This window comes from Saccopteryx leptura, chromosome 1, assembly GCF_036850995.1.
Source record: "Saccopteryx leptura isolate mSacLep1 chromosome 1, mSacLep1_pri_phased_curated, whole genome shotgun sequence".
Taxonomy (NCBI): Eukaryota; Metazoa; Chordata; class Mammalia; order Chiroptera; family Emballonuridae; genus Saccopteryx; species Saccopteryx leptura.
The window spans coordinates 135,567,562-135,588,174 of record NC_089503.1 but is presented as its reverse complement, the minus strand read 5'-3'; the positions used below and the strand labels follow the sequence as shown (position 1 = coordinate 135,588,174).

At 38.6% G+C, this 20,613-nt stretch overlaps 1 protein-coding gene across 1 annotated transcript in view; it reads left to right on the top strand.

Annotated features, from left to right (window-relative positions):
• The first annotated feature begins 4,083 nt into the window (after positions 1–4,083).
• Positions 4,084–20,613, top strand: part of PDE4D (phosphodiesterase 4D) — a 1,514,231-nt gene continuing 1,497,701 nt past the window's right edge. Inside the window, exon 1 of the mRNA XM_066375385.1 lies at positions 4,084–4,101. The gene's annotated coding sequence lies outside the window, so the exon portion shown is untranslated. The remainder of the gene's footprint in view (positions 4,102–20,613) is intronic.

Genomic DNA, 20,613 nt, shown 5'->3' with positions numbered 1-20,613 from the left:
AGGGGGAGGGGGAGGGGCACAAAGAAAACTAGATAGAAGGTGACAGAGGACAATCTGACTTTGGGTGATGGGTATGCAACATAATTGAAAGACAAGATAACCTGGACTTGTTGATCTTTGAATATATGTAACCTGATTTATTGATGTCGCCCCATTAAAAAAATAAAATTATAATTAAAAAAAAAATCCTCAAGTTTTTCATGATTGCTTCATTCCCAAGCATTTATTGATTACCTTTGATGTCCAGGCACCTGGTGTGGGGCTACATAGTAAGCAACAAAAAGTCCTTGCCCACTTCACAGAGGGGAGGCTATCTTACACACACATGCATTTCCAGTCCCCTATGGTCAATATTAGTGGTATAATATGGGAGCCCAGGGGAGAGCTTCTCTCATGCCTACCTGAGCATTGTTCCTGACTAAACTCCATGGTGCACAAGGAAAAAGCAACCTAGTTCTTACATAATTTAAGTACCAATGAGAAGAGTTTGAAGAAAAGGTACATGGTGTGTGTAATGGGCAAGTAAGTCTTTGAGAGAAGGGAATCTGCTGTCTTTCTGGAGTGCCTGCAAGGTATCTTTGCAGCATAATTTTCTAAGTTCCAAGGTTAGACCTCAGCCTTTCCAGTCTAGAGACTTATTTTTGTGAGCCTACTGAGAGAGCATCTGCTTCTTAGAGAAGGACTCATATTAGGCAGATAATGAGACTGATGTGTCAATGAGAATGACATATTAATTTGTGATGACAAAGATAGTTATACCAGAAACCAAAATGTTCATCAGCTTGACCGTCATATTCTATTCCAATAGACAAACTTTATAACAAACCAATCAATAAGCAGACTTGATGAGCACAGAATCAGAATTAAAGGAGATTTCATCGAATGACTTTACGTCTTATGCTGGGGTAAAGTAGGGCATTCACCTCTATCTTTGGAATAGCTTTCACCGAGGAATGTCAAACTCAAAATCTGTTGGCTAGGGCTCCTTTTCAGCTGGAAACAGCTTGGGTATCTACCTTTGCCTCTATGGTCTCCCTTTCCTGTGATTATATAAGTGAAAACTACTCTTTGTAATGATCTTTTTATATGAGGTATACTTTCAATTGTATTGTATGACAATCCTCTTTAAGGTAACAAAACACATGGCTATTTTGATGACTGATTTTTAATAGTTTGAACCATGAACATGAGGGTGATCTAATTTCTACCTTGGGCGTGTGGTAGAGGAGAAACATCTCATAGCAGCCTTCATACATGTGCTGCTTGTGCTGGTGGAGAAGCCCCGACACATGTATTCTGTGCTTCATGGCATTGGGGAATTTCTCATCTCAACTTTGTCATTAACCAGCTGTGTGTCCTTGTGCATCACTTAATGTTTCTCAGACTTACCTTTCAAATGAAATTCTCACTAGCCAAGCCCCTGCTATCTCAGAACCGTAACCCTGATCGTGTCCGTCCGTTTGCTGCTCTAGATCACCTTCCAGCCAGGAAGATACCAAAATGCTGACCATGCTTGGAAGGAGGTTTAGTAACTTGTCCCCTGACTACAAAGAACAGAGTGGCAGCCAATTAAAAAAAATTATTTAATGCTGCTGCTGAAGCACACATGATTGATTTTTCTTTGTCTAGTTATCAATTTCAGTGGCTGGTTTTTACCTTTCTTTGGCATTGTTGCATATTTAAATTCCCTAGAATTAATTAGCATGAATAATTTTTGTGGCTATTATTGGCACTTACTAACATGGAAGGGCCATCCACTAGCAGAGCAGGCCATAAAATGGTTAGAATCATAAGTTCATAGACTGCCTATGAATTTTAATTTTATAATTATCAATACTTACCTCACAGAACAAGTAATTTGTCCAAGTCACACTCCTAGTTGATGGTGGAACTGCCATAATTTTGCAACTTACATTATTTTGCATTGTTTTATTTGTATTATGTGCCAGTCTCTGTGATAATGTATGTGTCTTTATTTTTGTACCTTTATTGCCTATAATATTATCAAGGAATGAAAAATTGGATAATGATAATAAACTAGAAGAAACTTGAGTTTCTCCTTGGGTCCCCATTATATCACATACAAAAAATACCTATTCATTATTTATTCAGTGTATGTTGTACTTAAGGTGTAACATAGGTGCTATAATGAACAAAGATCATAAAGACAAAGCACTGTCCTAAAGATACAGAGACCACAAGGTAAATCATACAGATGACTGTAATGCAAGATAAAATTAAAGTGCCCTACAGGAGATACAAATGCATGACTAAAGCGAATCAGAAATCAGAACTATCACATTATGGGAGAATGAGAGAAGGCTTCATGGAGGCGGTGACTTCACCTAAACCTTGGAGAAGCATCTGAATTTCAGAGATAATAATGAGCTGATAGAGTAGGAGGGCAGGATGGGCAAGGGAAACAATAGGAAATAGGAAGGTGAATCATGTTTGGAGAACTGTAAGAAGTCTCTCTTAGGTGTGGTGTGTGAGGTGACGTGCACTTGTGTGAAGGAAAATAGAACAAAGCAAGGAAAAAGTCGGGTTTGTTCCCAGGCATTTCAGGACCTTGCACTTGGTTCATCAACTTCTATGGTTTTCAAATATGAGAGTTACAACATAGGTTATTATGCAGCAGGAGGTGGGCTGGTTTTGAGGGGCAGGAGGAAAGAGGCAGGCAGTGAGCTAAGTTGGGAGGTGATTGCAGTAGTTCAGGAACAAGGTAGAGAGCAGCTCAACCACAGGGTGGCAGCAGAGATAAAAAGGAAGGGGCAGTGTGAAAGTCTCTGTGAAGGACGGGATACAAGAAATGCCTGAGCAAGAAGAAACAAAGATGGAGATGCCATTAGTGGCATGAGATTTGTACTTATCACAACTTATTAGAATTTTCTACATAAACATGATCTCCTCGTTAGACTGTGAGCTCCTGGAGGACAGGGCCCCTGTAATCAGTCTTCACCTTCTGAAATGAACATGGCAGATGTTTGGTCAATGCTGGCTGGGTAAGTGAATGGAAGTCAGGAGATCTGGCTTGGTTATGTCAGCTGGACTGTTGGTATAAATAACATGTTTACACCTGGAATTTGGAGATGTGGTCTACTGCTCTGATGCAGTTTCTAGGAACAGATTACAGAAAGAACCAAAGAACAATTCCAAACTGATGCATGAGTGAAGACAACATAAAGAGTAGGGAGCTGGTCTACTTGAGCACAGAGAAAATGCAATAACTGCTTTCAAGACATCAGGTGAGGTTGGGGAGAAAATGCACATGGTCTCCATCAGGGGAGACTGGGCTGTGGCCCAAAGCCTGGGCAGATGGAGTGGACGCGTGGGCTGTGTAGCTAGGGAAAAGCCAGGGGTGGGGGTGGGGAGGGGAAGTAGCTAGGAGTTGAATGTGCAGGATCTGGAATCAGACTGCTTGCTTTCAGACACTGGTTCTTCTACTGAGTCATTCTGTGGTTTCATGATTTTACCTTCTCTTGCCTCAATTTCCTCTTCTGTAAGAGGAGGATAATAATGATACCTGCGTAAACGTGTACGTGCACAGCGCTCAGAACAGAGCCTGGAACGCAGTGAGCACTCCATAAACATTAATTACTCTTGTTCTTATTGAAACACACTGTGACCACTTTGTAAGCATTATCCCACTTAATCCTTAATCACTATGTACGTAGGGGTTATTATCTTCTTTCCACAAACGAGGAAACAAGTGCGGAGAGATTTCAGAACTTGCTCAGATTCCCACAGCCACTTAGCGCCACTGAGTTAGGATGCGTTGTTCCCCAATGCATCTGGCACCCAGCCCCAGGCACTTTCTGCTGCAACACGCTGCCTAAGTACTAGGTAGCTATGGTGAGACCACTCGTGAACAATTTAGACTTGACCAGTATTCAAGAGCTGCGGCCGACCTGGGAACACCTGACCGTATTGCTCATCCGTAACAAGCGCAGTGATTTGCTTTGGGGGAGTTAGGAGAACCAGTTCTATTAACTTCCTGTTTTCTATTTTGGGCCTCTGAGCAGAACTTCCAATTCGAGAGGGACCAAGCAGGAAACACAAAGCTGGGATTTTCTCCTGAAGCTGATCTGCCAAGGGAATAACGTAAGTTCACAGTCTGCGGGGTTTGTCTCACCCCCACTCTCTAAGTTTGTCCTTCAGTGGCTGTTGTCCGTAGACTCCTGGGAAGGAGCCGAGGACAGCACTTGGGTCTTTGGTGTAGGTGGTCCCCCAGCTTCAGTGCGGCTCCCCAGGCACTCAGGGTTCAAACATGCTGCTCAGAGCGAGCTCGTGGCCATTTGGGAGATGGCAGTGGAGAACTCCCTTTGACAGTTCCTAAGACCACTGTATTTTGAACCGAAACTTTCCTTTCGGTTTCCTGTCTGAACATTTTATTTCACCTGCTCGTGTAAAAGGGTGAGGGAGGAAGATCTTTTTAGTTTTTCCCCTTCCACCTTTCCCTTTTTCTCTGCTTATGATTCACAACTATATGTTCATTTTCATGATCTCATTTGCTTCCTTCATAGCACCTGTGAGGCAGATATTACAATCCCCATTTTACAGAAGGTGAAACTGAGGTTTTAGTGAATTTTAGTGACTTGCCCAGTCTCTCAATTAATAATAGCAACCCAGAGACCAAATCCTCAGTTTTCTTTCTCCCAAAAGCATATTGCTGGTGGAGGCTATTGTGCGCAGGATGCTGACAGAGAAAACAGAAAATTGAAGCTGGACTGGGGCACCTAAATGGATTTCATCCACCATAGAATTGTGTACCCTGTGTAATAAAATAGCGAATGTTAACTAAATGTCTTGCCATACAATTCGTCAGGCATACAGGGCTTTGAGTCTTTTTTGTGTCACAGATTTTAGGACGATGTGATGGAGTGAGTCATTCACTGAGTGTAAGGAGAATAGCTAAGAAAATCAGGCATGTGCCTAGTGGTAGTTCACACCTGGTACTCCAGTGATGTGCATTTTTCTGTTGGCAGCTGAGCTGAGGATGATAGCAAAAGACATTTTCACGTCCCATGCTCTCCAAATCTTGGCAAGGTGAATGAGGGGAGAGAAATTAGTTGTGAGTTGGGGTCAGTGATGAGAATCTGGACTTAAACATTGACTCTGTCCAGAGGAAGGAAAATGAGATTGGAATTAGTGGCTGCTTAGAAGAAGCTAGCGAGGAAGCTCTGCTCATTGGGAATGAGTGAGAATTCAGGACAGGATGTGAGCAAGGCCCGTGGGAACCTTGGTTGTCTGTCTTGTCTGACACGTCTGTAGAATGACCCCGCTCTTCCAGAGTTCTGGGAGGGTCCCTTTGATTGCAAAGGAGTCCATAGATCTAAACATGTAACCAAGTCATCCTGTTGGACAGTAAACTCCACAGGGCCTTCTCTGCCAGGCCCTCAGGCTGACAGACGTCTTGCTGACAGCCTGTGAGCAGTACCTAAGCCAGGAGATGCTCTCTGTTCCTGAATCAAGCCTCCCTCCTCCCCAGAGCAGAAGTGGTCGGGTGGGTGATGATCTAGGCAATGGCCTTGGCCACTGCTCAAATCACTGTGAGACCTGACTGTTCTCTTTCTGGGCTCAAATGACACGCGATGACTGAAGGGAAGTCAAATATTGTGGCAAGGAGGGGCTGGCAAACATGGGCACTGCCAGCAGAAGCCTCTCACCAGAGCAAGATGCCAAGAGAGAGAAGGATTTTGTGATTTGGGAAGAAATCTCAGCAGTCTCAGTCTGAAGGCAAAGGATTAAACAAAGAAAAAACACACTCGGGCAAGAATATGGTTTATGTATGAGCTTAGTATTACAGGTAACTGGAGATAGAGAACTAAGGCAGTGGTAAGGAACACAGTCTTGCAGTTGACCGGAAACTGTCCGTCTGGTCCTGCAGGGAGGGCTTCTGTCTCTGCCCACTGCACCCAAACAGCCAGCAGTATGTTTTATAAGAAACCTGTGACAAAATTTTGAAAACAATTGTTTTGAAGACATGAGGGATTATCAGCATATAAAGGAGGCTCATAGGAATTACTTTTGAAAAGCAAAGACTCGTTATAGGGTGTAGACACTCAATAACTGGTGTTGATTCTCTAGACTTTTAATACAATTGCTCAGCGTAGGATTAAGTGTTTTACCCTTTTAGTGTGAAGGGAAAGTTTTTCTCTTACATATATGGCATGCAAAGTTCTTAACTGGGCATAGTAATTAATTATTTCCCAGCTATATTTACTTTTGATGTGCTAAACACACAAAAGGATTTCAAAAACATTAAATATGTTTTCTTTAAGGAATTGTGCTTTTTAAAGAAAATGCCTTAATCTAGCAGCATGTTTGGAGACAGTTAACTGAAGGACAAGACCGTTGACAGAGATACTCAGCGTCTAAGCCTGGCTTTTTTCTAAAGTCCTGTTTTTTCTAAACAGGACACTGAGAGCTCTGTCATGTAGGCTATGAAATAATCGGTGTGTGTTAGTATGCCTTGTGCCAGATTTCATGCTTGTTGAAAGGTGATTGGATTCCAACCAGCATATTTAAAGGTCAACTGGTTCTTAACCAGTGCAGAATTTTAACTCTTTCATTATCATGGACTTGAGCCAATTGGCCATTTTAGGAAAGAGGAGAGACTGCATACTGTGTTTTAGCTTTCTGACCTTTTTGTCCTTAAAATTTTTAAAAGTTCTCAGAGCTTTCTTGTAGATGAAAAGGGTCTGAGAAATGAATTCCCAGCTGGCATTTGGACATGGGTAGGAGCAGAGACTTAGTTCTTTTTAAACTAAATTTAGGTCAGGGCTCTAATGGGATAGTGCATATCACATAAGCAATGTCTAAATGTCAGGCTGAAAGTTCTCTCTCTTTTTAATAAGCATTTCACATTTGCTAGTAAAAGCTAGTAATAGTCTTCTGCTTTCTTCTTATCTTTCCACATTTTAGAGATTTTTTTTTAGTTCCTTGATAACCACTATCTAATCCCCAATATTTAGCCTAGCTTTTTGATATTTGTTTGTGAAGGGGTTATTTCACTGGCTTTAGGATTTGATGACTTCTTTCCCCTCAGTGATTTTGGATGCATGTTTTAAGTGATTTATTTTGTTGATCTTCAAAATACCTTTCATCTACTAGCTTTTTTGCCATGTTTCCCAAAATACAGTGGAGGATGGACCTGTCTCAAATAAGCAGGGTACGTTTTAGTTGTCAGGTACTAAGACTTCTTGCTTTGTGGTTTGGTGTCCTTGTGAGTCCCTACAAACTTTTCAACATCTTCTTAGGAAAACTCAAGTTTGGGAGGGACAAAAGCAGTATCTTCCTTAAGAAATACACCCTCTGAGATTGACATTGGTGATTTCCACAAATCCACGCAAAAGCTGACAGGTAAAGTCAGTTGGGATATAGGCATCTACCTGCCTTGAGTGTGTGTGAATGCTTGTGGTTCTAACTAAAGGCAAACTAAAGTTACCCTGAAAAATCGGACCCCACTTAGTCAAGAAGATAATTCAATAGTATCTTCTTTCTGGATTTTTTCATAGTTTTCTTTTACTTATTTTCCTTCTATATTCACCACAACTTTGTAGCTGTGAGACTGTATGGTAGTTGCTTCAAGACTCTGTGCTTCATTCGCCTGATCTGCAAAGTGGGGATAACATTACCTCCTCAGTGTTACTGTAGAAATTTAATAAGGTAATTTGTATAAAATGCTTGGAACAATACCTGGCACAAAATAGATACTCAATAAACATGAACTCTCATTAACATCAGTATTACCATTTTTTGCTATAATTCTAAATCTTTTCACTAATTGCTGTGCCGTATAGAGTTTCTTCTGCTTGGGGTAGCATAAGCCCAGAGTTCACATTAAAGCTGATCTCCTTCTCATGTCTCATCACTCCAATCTCTTTTGGGAGACAACATATAGAAGACAATGGTCCTGAATCAGAGAGCCTAGAAAGCAATTGCAAGATGTTCTTGAGAGAAAAGAGAGAGAGCCAGACATGGAGGCTGGGTAACTGTTCAGCCACTGAGGGAAAGTCTGGAAGACCACAGCGCACAAAACACAAAGGTACAGTGGTTTTCAGAAAGGGACTGTGCTCCTATGTTAAGTGCATAGATGTTTGTGATTGTTATGTCTTCTTCTTGGGTTTATTTCTTTATAATTATGCAATGTGTTTCTTTGTCTTTTAAAACTAGTCTTAAATATTTTTTCTGATATGAGTATTGCTTCCATATCTATTTGTGTGGAATATATATTTCCATCTCTTCTCTTGTCTGCATGTATCTTTTGATTTGAAGTAAGTTTCTTATAGGCAGCATGTAGATGGGTCTTGTTTTTTTCAGCAACCTTCTGTCATTTTTTTAGAGCATTTAATCCATTTACATTTAGTAAGTACAGGTGACATAACATAATGACAACTAGACTTCTGTTGAAAAAAAAGTTTCCAGGGGACGGTTTTTCAAGTATTTTTTACTCCAATCAACATTAAGAAACAGATTTTTGCATCAGTCTCTGTCTACATATACACATATTTGTATGTGGACATGTGTATATATAGCTTAAAGTCATTCTGTTTCTATGCAACATAAAATTTAAAAATGCTTAGTATAAAATTTTTAATCTGCACATCAAGTGAATCAACTATTTGATTACTTAACATAAAGATCTTTATTTAATGTGAAGACAAAAAGATAGCCCAGAATTATTGAAACATATTCTGCAAAGTATTTTTATAACCCTCAAAAAGAGAGATGGAGAATAAAACATGTAAACCCAGTTAAAAGAAACAGTGTAAAAGTATGCAAAGATAATGCAATAAAGCACACATGCATACATTGTACTTGAACTTGACTTTCACAGAGTATTGTTTATTGTCTATATTATTTCCATTTGTGGAGTCAGTCTAAAAGATCCTGCTTTGTACTGTATTGTTTTCCTGATTATTTATAATTTAATTTTACATGGTTATTAGTTAGCTGTGTTTCATTGAATGGTTCTGTTTTTGGATATCAGTTTTTAGAGAAATAAATGTGACACCTTCCTACTGAGCTTATGGGTGTTATTTGACTTATGACTATTTCTTCATCTAGAAAAGTATTTTGGCTGCAATATTAAATTTTTTTAGCATTAATGTAATACTTGATGTGACCTAAAATCTTTATAAATATATTTTCCTATACTAAAATCCACTACCATATAATGTAGCAATTAAGAATATGGGTTTTTGGAGAGCCACGTGCAAAAGAGTGAAACTCTACTACAGTTTGTCTCCTTGTACCAAAATTAGTTCAAAATGGAAGAAGACCTAAATATAAGACCTGAAACACTAAATTTCATAGAAGAAAACATAGGTACTAAACTCATGGACGTTGGCCATAAAGAACATTTTATGAATTTGACTCCAAAGGCAAGGGAAGTGAAGGCAAAGATAAATGAATGGGACCACATCAGACTAAGAAGCTTTTGCACAGCAAAAGAAACTGACAACAAAACAAACTGACAGTCAACTAAATGGGAGATGATATTTTCAAATAGCTCAGATAGGGGCCTAATATCCAAAATATACAAAGAACTCACAAAACTCAAGAACAAACAAGCAAACAATTTAATTAAAAAATGGGAAAAGACATAAACAGACATAAACAGATAGTTCTCCCAGGAAGAAATACAAATGGCCAATAGATATATGAAAAGATGCTCATCTTCACTAGCTATTCAGGAAATGCAAATCGAAACTACAATGAGATACCACCTCACACCTGTTAGATTAACTGTTATCAACAAGACAGGTAATAACAAGTGTTGGAGAGGCTGTGGAGAAAAAGGAACCCTCATTCACTGTTAGTGGAAATGTAAAGTAGTATAACCATTATGGAAGAAAGTATGGTGATTCCTCAAAAAATTAAGAATAGAACTACCATATGACCCAGCAATCCCTCTACTGGGTATATACCCCCCAAACTCAAAAACATTGGTATGTAAAGATACATGCAGCCCCATGTTCATCACAGCATTGTTCACAATGGCTAAGACATGGAAACAACCAAAAAGCCCTTCTATAGAAGATTGGATAAAGAAGATGTGGTACATATATACTATGGAATACTACTCAGCCATAAGAAATGATGACCTATTGCCATTTATGACAACATGGATAAAACTTGAGAACATTATACTGAGTGAAATAGTAAATCAGAAAGAGCTAACTGTATGATTTCATACATAGTTGGGATACAAAACTGAGACTCATGGACATAGATAAAAGTGAAGTGGTTACTGGGGGAGGGGAATGTGGAGGAGGGGATGGAGGCAAGGGTGTAAAGAGGGACAAATATATGGTGACAAAAAATGATTTGACTTTGGATGATGGGTATACAACATAATCAATAGTTCAAATGCTTTAGAAAAGTTTACCGGAAACTTATGTACTCATTATTGATCAATGTCACCCTGTTAAGTTGAATTTTCTAAATAAAATTTAAAAACAATAAAAAAGAAATAAAAAGAGGAAACAAAAATGAAATGAAAATGGCTTAGTATCATGTGATATATAATTATTATTTTAAAATTTCTACAGTATAGTATTGCCTCATAAATTTGTTCACAGAATAATTATATGATGTTACCAGATGCAATGTGGTAGGAGAATGGCTTCTTATAAAATAAATAATTAAAAATAACAGCTCTTTATTCTTTGGAGTTTATGAAGCTATGTATTTGGCAAACATGTGAACCAATGTCATATAATAAATTGTCTTCCTATTTTAGCAAGTGTGATTTTATGTGTCAACTTTACTGGATTACAGGGTTTCCAGATATTGGGCTAAACATTATTTCTAGTTGTGTCTGTGAGAATATTTCTAGACAGGATTAATATTGGAATTGGTAGACTGAGTAAAGCAGATCTCCCCTTCCTAACCCCTCGTGAAGGTGGCTATTATGCAATGTGTGGAGGGCCTGAGTAGAACAAAAGGCAGGGGGAGGGAAAAGTAATGCTCTGGGCCTGAATGCTGAACTGAGACATCAGTTTTCTGTCCTTGGGTGGGCCTTACACCATTGACCCTCTAGTACTCAGAGTTATACCACCAGCTCTCCTGGGTCTCCAGCTGTGTGTATCTGCAGATATATTTCTCCTGTTGATTCTGTTTCTCTGGAGAAACCTGACTAATGCAATGCATATTTATTGAGTCTCTAACAAAGCAGTGTTCTGCCTTCTTGTTTTAGCTCTCTTACTGTAAACAAGTGTCCTTTTCTTGGAATATTTAGCACTACATTTTTTGTATTTCTGTGTTTTTTGATGGTGATTTTGCTGTGTCAAATGCTCCCCAAGTATAGTGCTAAAGTATTGTCTAGTGTCACTAAGCACAAGAAGGCTGTGATGTGCATTGAGGAGGAGATACATGTGTTAGATAAGCTTGGTTCAGGCATGAGTTCCAGAGCTGTTGGTCATGAGTTCAATGTTAATGAATTGACAATATATATTAAATAAGGTATCTTTAAATGGAAGTATATACAATACAAGATTATGTATCATTTGGTTGATGACAATGCTGTGACCAGATGTTTGCAGGAATGTAACCCTGATATTTCCCCAGAAACAGTGAATTCACTAATTCAGTGTTCTCAGTGACTTAGTAGAACATAACTACTATGAATACTAAAAATGAGCTGTATAAACATTTTGTTTAAACAGAAAAGATGGCTAATGACTATGCATATTTAGACATTTTGTAGAATTATAGTCAACTCAAACAAAACAAAACTACTTTTATTTAATTTTGGAAGACACTCTATTCTTTTGTTTAGGTTGGTTTACATTAGCAGACATTTATTGGTGTATATGTCAACTAATTCAGACACAGTTGAGTTAGACTCAGTTTGTGCCTGTAAGGAACTCCCAGTCTACCATAAAACACAGTAAGATATGTGCAGTCAACAGTGTTGACATTAATTTGTATTCCTGGAGCAGATGTCACATAGAGTTGAGAAGGTCCTGGCTCTACGTCAAAGAACCCAGCCTAGGTACAGAAAATAACCATGAATGTCCACAGAACAGTTAATCTACAATCAGTAATGGCTGACATTATCTTAGAGCTCCAGGGTATTACAGATGGAAGGGATTCTAGAGGCTAGCATGTTGTTTACCCATAGAGCTAGAATCAGTAACCAAGTCACATGGTTCAAGCTGAGTCATGTCCCACTAAATCATGTATACTCAATGTACTTAAACTAATTATTGTGTCTAGGCTTACAAATGAGCTCATGTTCTAGAAGTCCCACTTAGGTCTGACGACTAGAAGTCAGACTGAGTTTGTCTAAGGATGAGCTCAAGAGATTCATTGACTTCATCTGATTTTCTAAGGAGCTCATCATTCTAAAAAGTATAAGTATTCTGTGTATCTTTAGAAGTTGACTTTGTAAATAAATAGTAAATAGTAAACTGGATTAGGGTTAATAGTGCTTTTAACATTGTATTTTGCACCTTTATCAATTTAGTAGAAGATTAAAAAAATGTTCAGTATGTGGCTAGGGTGTGGTAAAACAAACCTATCTCTGTTGTTAGTGGAAATATAAATTAGTATTAAGTTTCTAAATAACACATTTGGTACCTTTTGAACTAAGTACCAAATTTGCCCTTCAATAATCTATTCTTTGGAAGTAATTAGAAACTAGGACAAAAAATTATGTATGAAGATACTAATAACATTACTGTTCAGATTATAAAAACTATGAATCAAAGTGAATGTCTAAATGTTTTAAAAATGATTTAATGTAATGAAAATTCTGTATGACAAAACATGTGAAAAAAATCACCAAATGTATACTATAGTCCTGAGTCGTATTTATGTGAACAGAAGAATATATGTTAACAGAGGATCTTCCTCTCTCTCTCTCTCTCTCTCTCTCTTTTTTTTCTTTCAGTGAGAGGTGGGGAGGCAGACAAGAATCCTGCATGCACCCTGACTGGGATCCACCCAGAAAACCCACTAGGAGTGATGTTCTGCCCATCTGGGTCATTGCTCCATTGCTCAGAAACCGAGCTCTTCTTAGCACCTGAAGTGGAGGCCATGGAGCCATCCTTAGTGCCCAGGGCCAACTTGCTCCAATCAAGTCATGGCTGCAGGAGGGGAAGATAGAGAGAGAGAGAGAAAGAGAGAAGTGAGAGGGGAGGTGGAGAAGCAGATGAGTGCTTCTCTATGGCCTGACTGGGAATTGAACCCAGGACATCCACACAATGGGCTGTCGCTATACCACTGAGCCAACCAGACAGGATCAGGCTATCTCTTGATAATAAAACTATAGGTGTTTCTTTTCCTTCTTTACTCTTTTTTTGTATTTTTCAAATTCTTTAAATGACTATATGTTTTTATAATTAGAAAAAAATATTAGTAACATTTTGTCCATCTTGAACTATGATTTACTAAGGGAAGTCCAGTCTTTTTCTCTTAGTTTCTACATTTCAAAATGTCTCATCACTTGTTTTGGCTGAAAAGCAAAATTAAAACTTTCTGATGTCAGAGGAAATATTTAAGGTAATCATAAACAAAGAAGAGTAAAACATCATAAAGGGAAGTAAGGTTTCTATATTTCACTCAACCTGGTAATATGATGACCCCAGAAGCCTTTGATAATTTACGTATATAAAATTTAATACTGTAAAGTAAGGGAAGAGTTATTTACACCTGGTCAGTTATGGGCCCCTTTTCTTCCTTTGTGGTTATTTCAGCTTAAACCCTTTTGCTCAGCTCCCTCACCGACTTTGGCCTCTCTCCTCTCCTCCCTTTTTGATTTTTCACTGATCTTTTTTTTTTTTTTTTTAATTTAAATTCTGCCTGCTTTTCTTTGACACCATGAGCCCTTTTCTCCTCTTAGCTGTCGGGGCCATGATATGTGCTCTTCGGTTTCTGAGATTCACCCCATCTCCCTTGTTTTCCCTTGTCTATTTACTGTTTTGGATTTTTTTTTTTTTTTTTAGGAAGGTAGAAGAAGCATTTATGGAACACTCTCTTCCAAACCTCAGAGCCTTGGCAGTACTTTTGTATTAATTTAAACATTTTTATTCCTTTTGGAACTTCACAAGTATTTCCCCTACTATATCAGGAGCAGGTTTGTACATGTGTGTATACAGATGTGCATAAGTGTGTGTACACGTATGTGCATGTGTGTGTGAATGCATATTCTGGTCTTTTAGGTCAGCTACAGTGTCATCTCCTATCTACTCTGCAGAAGCAGGCACTCCAGAAATGCTGAGAGCGTGCTGCCTGTCTGCTTAGAAGCCTTTCAGAGCTTGACACCTGGGTTCAGACTGGATGCATAGGAGGGGGACGCTCTAATCCACTCGGGTACCAGCAGGCTGGCATCCATACTTTGAAAACTTTGATGAAGATGATGGAAATTGGATTGGCTCTGTGGCCTCGCCAGCTGCTGCCAGACTGTTTCTAAGCCAGGCAGGGCAACTATCAATCCCTCTCAAAGCCTGCCAACTAGCAAAGTGATACATGTAATAGAGAAGAGGGTGGAACCTGATTTATATATGTGTCAATGCAGGACTGAATTAAAATGACACCTTGAGGAAGAAGCTAAGGTTCAACTTGGAACACTTTCTAACCGAGACAAAAATCGAGGCTAGGATTTATAGGATGAACATTTCTACATGTACCTTGCCATTCAAAGTAGTTATTTGTCACTGAGTGCTCTGCTTATTTTATTTCTATAACTCTAAGACCTGGCTTTGAAGTTGGCTCCAGGGTAGATCCTTCAGCATTGAACTTTGAAAATTTGCCTGATAAATCAAGCCTATGATGAAAAGAACCAGGCTAAATGTGACACTGGCTTGCAGCGTACAAACACCCATGGCTGTGTTATAGCGTGCTCAGCTCAGGGTCTCCTAGTAGAGAAGAAGATACCTTGATGTGCTTCTTGGGCCTGAGAGTTCTTCATTCTCCATTCAAAAGACTGAGCTGGTAGAGAAAGGGATAGCAGATGAGACGAATGCTTTACCCCAGAATTATTTATTTTTAAATCTGAAGTCACATGGGCAAATGTTAGATCTTATTAAATTACTTGATTGGAAACAAGCATGCAAATTGTCCGAGATTCCTGTTGTGAGCAGAGGGTGATGAACAATGCTAATGCCATATGTGGCCCTCGCCTTGACTGTACTTTGGAAACAATGTGAAAAAAGTGACCTTTTTACTTGCCGCCTCAGTTCCCCATCTCGTCCAGCACTTCGTCCTGTTTTCCTCCTTGCAGTTGTCTCACACCCGCTTCATGAGTAATGCTAGCTCTCAGGGATGAACAGTCAGGCACACTTTCATGCAAATGTAAGATTTATATTAACTCCATTCAGACATTTGTTTTTGACATTACATCATTTATTTCAGAACAAAAATACATGTTTCCTACAGGCAGACAGGTGATGCATCTCATTCTTTTGTGTGGGGAAGGCCAGGTCATGGAAGCCCTCCCATTGGCAGCCCGTGCTCAACACAATTAAACAGAAACTGGTGGTATTGGAAGTCTGGCTTCTCAATGAAAAGCATTGCCTTTTTTTTCTTACCAGGATGAATTTTAATTTTCAAGTAAAAGTCACTGCATCCAATAAATCTGGAAAAGAAGGGACAGCCTGTTGGAAAAGATGGTGGAAACACTTCCATTCCAGGCTCGGAATTTATTGAAGTGGATAGTTGTCTAACAAATTCAGACTGAAGTGAAATAATTTTGGTTGGGTGGGCCCATTTCAGGGTGGAGGAGGCTGTTTTGTAACTTGATCCCTTTCGCAGAGAGAATAAAACTGAGGGACAATCTAGAGCAGGGGTCCCCAAACTACGGCCCCGTGGGCCGCATGCGGCCCCCTGAGACCATTTATCCAGCCCCTGCCGCACTTCCGGAAGGGGCACCTCTTTCGTTGGTGGTCAGTGAGAGGAGCATAGTTCCTATTGAAATACTGGTCAGTTTGTTGATTTAAATTTACTTGTTCTTTATTTTAAACATTGTATTTGTTCCCATTTTGTTTTTTTTACTTTAAAATAAGGTATGTGCAGTGTGCATAGGGATTGGTTCATAGTTTTTTTTTATAGTCCAGCCCTCCAACAGTCTGAGGGACAGTGAACTGGCCCCCTGTGTAAAAAGTTTGGGGACCCCTGATCTAGAGCTTTGGTGAGGGCTGGAATAGAGTCTCTAGACTGCTGTGCTGCCTCACAGACCTCCCACAACAGATGCCACAGGACTGCTTTTACAAAAGGTTGGCTTTTACAAGTCATACAAAAAAGAAATACTGAAAAAGGCCTGAAAAACATAAAAGAACTAGCGAAGCAGGCTGTGGTTATTATACAAAAGCAATATGCAAGATCATGGAAGTAAAAAAAAAACAAACCCACCCAACAAAAACTATGTAATGTCAAACATATTAGATCATAAGTTCCAAAGCCATTTTTGATAATATATTCAGAACAGAAATTGGAAAGATATCAGAAAACTGAATAGTCCCTAGGAAACTGCAAAAGGCTATATATAGGAAAGGATTTAATAACATATTGGTGGATCAGACAGAATACCCTTTTCCTCCCAGATTTCTCATCTCTTTCTTTTTCCTTTTGAAATTCACCTTCAAAGAACCTTATATGGTCACCTCTACTTGGCTAACTCAAGCTTGCTTCTCTGTTTGAACTCTAGTTATCTGCACATCTTATAGATGTCCCCTTGAATTACTCATTGTGTGGCTTGTCACTCTGACTAGGCTCTAAGCTAACTAAGGTCAAGTAACATGTCTTTCTTATCTTTGGAATTTCCTCCACAGTTACGGTACAATGGTTGTGCCTACAGGTGGTGTTTAATGAATGTCGGTTAACTCACTGGATACTTCCATAATAAGAACAAAATAGTTATTAGAAATATATTCAGCTTTGCTCCTATTATTAATATTTATGTGCCATATTCTGAAAATTCTGTCAAGACCAGACAAGATAAAAGCTGGAGGAACAATATATATATATAAATATATATATATATATATTTATATTTATATATATATACACACAATAGTAAGAATAGAAGAGACATTTAAAAATGTCTTGATATAAATAATAAAGTTAACAAGAGTAATTATGACACAACAACTTCACAATTCTTTAGTACTTGATTCTTCTGAAAGCACTTCCATATAACAAAGAACAGGGATAAAGGAAGGAACAGAAATAAATGCAAGGACTTACTGAAGCAGTACAGAGGAGATAAAGCAAAAGGACTAAAGGAATGCAAAAAAAATAAAGCCAAGAATAAAGAAATAACAATTTGGAACAATTGTCAGCTAAATTACACACTAGGCAGTGTTAAATATGTATTTACAACACTGATGTTCTTTTAACAGGTAGAGTATGCTGTCTATAGTGCACGGCATGTTTTGACTTGTTTTCTCCCAGGCAGTGGGGAAGGGAATGTTTTATGTTCTCCAACTCTCTTTCTCCCTGCTTTCATTACTAGGGTTTATATTAATACTAGTGTAGCTCTCTGTGCCCCAGACATTCTGTCTACATCATCAAAAAGATATGAAGTTGTGAGCAATACTGAACTTTTTTCTGTGATTTCACGAAAGTTAGGCTTGCTGTGGAGAGCACCAGTGATTTTTGTTCTCGTAAAGTTCTGAAAATCTCTGAACCTTAGGTGGTTGGTCTCAAATTATTGTCAATAATGGTCAATGTAGTGACATATTATAAAGCAGTTCCAATTAGAATACATCCTAACTATGTTATAGAACTGAAAAGGTGCAGATAAAAAAGTTTTGCCTGTCACGTGTCAGAGGCCACACCAGGTCCTAAAGTGACCTTTATTCCTGCTCTGGAGGGATTAACTGTGTATTTTAAATGATATTTAAACAAGATGACCTCTAGCAGCATTCCTGAGATGGCAAGCTTCTCTTACTTTGGAGTCTGTTTTGCTCAGAAATTATATTCATTAGTTGAAGTACGGATGACCCATACTGAAATGTCAGGATTAGTGAAAACAATTTGTTTTGAGTGAGCAATTATAATAGTCATATTTATTCAGGTTTAAAACTAAATTTCTATTCTCTGAATATGGAGGCATAGATGGAATAGAAAAGGTTATGTTGTTCAACATCCTGAGCCTACAGATGCAGAAACTATCACGACATGATCACATTATGTCATCAATGATCTACCTTCTCCACCAGTAGCATCTTGAGAAATGTGAAGGTGTTTAAGCATGTCAGGCAGACTGAATTGAGGTGCTTTTTCATCACCTGTATCACTTTCCACTGGAATGGTTGAACCTCTGTAAATGTTTACGTTTCCTAACTGCCTCATCTTCTTCAAAATCTTCAAGGAAATCTTGGTGTTGTCTTTCCTCATCTGTAGCCATGTTTTCTTTCCCTTGCAAGCTCTCTCAGTTTCCAGTTTCTATGGTGGTGATGTTTGGTACAGTCGTAGATCTTCTTGGTTAATACCACATGTGGAACTTTATTTGAGTTCATTTTGTTGACATGCTCATCATTTAAGTTACAGTTTGCCAAATCAAACACCAACACCCGATCTCTAGGTTTCAGAAGATATTCCAAATGAGTACGACAAAAATACTGTTAATCTGTATTTATTTCAGATGTTTTCTGTACCCTGACTTCCCCCAGGGGTATGCTTTTTTGATATCATTCCAACACCTGCTTTGTGTTTTAGATCTCAGACTGTTCTGCCTTCCATCACAATAAACTCCTTTACCTGTTTGGGATGGGATTAGTGAATTTTTGAAAGCAGGTTGGAAGGAAGATATGAGTGATGGTAAAGATGAAACCCATCATATCCCTAGAAAGTTTTGCCTGTATCGAAATGAGATGTGAGATTCTCCTGAATTAATTCTGCTTCCTGTTTAAAACACCAGCACAGGGACAGAGTTTTAATTTAATTGTCTTATTTGCTGTGGAAAGCATGGACCAACTATTTTTTAGATTCAGAGATCAACATTTTTGATTTGGTAATAATTCCACTTTTCACCCTTCAGGTTTTGAAACAGCAGATAACTCTTTTGTTTAGTAGGTTGGAAACCTGGGTTCTGGTCCTAGCTCCAGCCCTTAGCAGCTGTAGTAACTGGTCAGATCATTTAGTCTCTTTTAGTCTTAGCTGCCTGAAATGTGGGAGGAGATAATTTAATAAGTCTTGCTTTATAATAAAACTAATTTCCATTTCTAAGTGCCTGCCATGTGTCATATACTCTGCTGTGCCTTTGGCATATCTTTAAATCTCTCATCAACTCAAGGAAGGAATAGTTATCATTCAGGTTTCACAGTTAAAAACGCTGTGACTGAACTGTGGTGGATATAGCCTTAACCTGGAGCACTGAGATTGTCAGGTCAAGGCCCTGGGCTTGCCCAGTCAAGGCTCATATGAGAAACAACTATGAGTAGATTCTTCCTGCTCCTCTGCCCCCCTTTCCCTTTCTTTCTTTCTTTCTTTCTTCCTTTCTTCTTTCTTTCTTTCTTTCTTTCTTTCTTTCTTTCTTTCTTTCTTTCTTTCTTTCTTTCTTTCTTTCTTTCTTTCTTTCTTCCCTCTCTTTAAAATCAACAAATAAAATCTTATAAAAGAGAGTTAACAAGTGGCAAAATCAGGATATAAACCTTCATATGTATGTTCACAAAGCCCCTTCTCACTCCTCCATGAGATTTTGAAGTTCATTTAAAATGACATTTTTGTGAAAGTGTTTTGAAAAATAATGAAGTTCCTTGTACATACACGTTATCATGACCATTATTATCCTGACGAATATAAATTAGTTAACATGCATTTATTGAGTTCCCTGTAGGTGTTAAGTACCAAGTCAGATATCATTTTGGATAACCTATGGAATTAGATATTTTTCTCTGTTGTATTGTGTCAAGTGTATTATAAATAGACCTTAAATATTTCCAAATGGTGCTACTTCCATCCTTGGTATCATGTATTAGTTTCTTTTGGATCCTTTTTGGAGAAAAAAAATAGAAACAAATCTGTTAATCTAAATCAAACTACTGTTTTAAGGAATAAAATCTGATTGCACATAGCCCAACACCCAGAGCCAGCAAATAAAGACCCCCAGTCACCACACGGCTGATAGGACGCTTGAAAGGAGATGAAAGAAATCTATCAGAGCACATCTCTGCTGAAAATCCGTGTGTTCCCAAATGTTCTGGACCAATGGAACTTCCCCCGTCTGGTTCTTTGTTTACTGTTTGCCAAAATTTACTTGAGTCTCTCCTCAATTCAGGAGTATCCAACTTCCTGCGTGAAGATGGCTGGGAACCCACAAAACTCTTCTAAAATAAGTACTAAGTTGTGGAAAGAGTTATTATTAATTTTTTTGTGTGTGGGAAACATCCTATTTCCAAAGAGAGCCTCCAGCATGAGATCACGTTTTATTTTCCAGGGAGGAAGTGGAGGGAAACCAGTTGGTCCAGCAGCCAGAAATGAACCTGCAAGACAGGTTGACATTTGAGACAGACCCCTCTCTTCTTTTCCCTTGGTCTTTTGGAAGAACTGCTCAAAGTCACAATGAAAGGTCATGAAATTTGGTAGAAGTATCAGCTGAATCTATAAATGAGCTATTCCTACTGTTTCCTCTGTTTCTTTATGTGTCAAGTACAGAAAAAA